We start from the raw sequence: 215 nt of genomic DNA on the forward strand, positions 1-215 counted from the left end.
GCCCCGGGGCCGGTGCGTGACCAGCGGATACCGCTTGGGAAGATCCAGCGGGCGGGATAGCTCACGTGGGCTCCCCTAGTCCACAGAACTCTCCAGATGCCTGCTCGGTCCCAGCGGGCGCGGCTCCTTCTTGATGCCTAGGCTTCTCGGTTAAGGCCAGGGTACGGGATCTCTCCCCACCTGGCGCACGGCTCGCCTCCCGGCTGCCGAGCGGA

The sequence above is a fragment of the Echinops telfairi genome, unplaced genomic scaffold, assembly GCF_000313985.2.
Source record: "Echinops telfairi isolate 266 unplaced genomic scaffold, ASM31398v2 ScPeMD7_5;HRSCAF=22, whole genome shotgun sequence".
NCBI classification, from domain to species: Eukaryota; Metazoa; Chordata; class Mammalia; order Afrosoricida; family Tenrecidae; genus Echinops; species Echinops telfairi.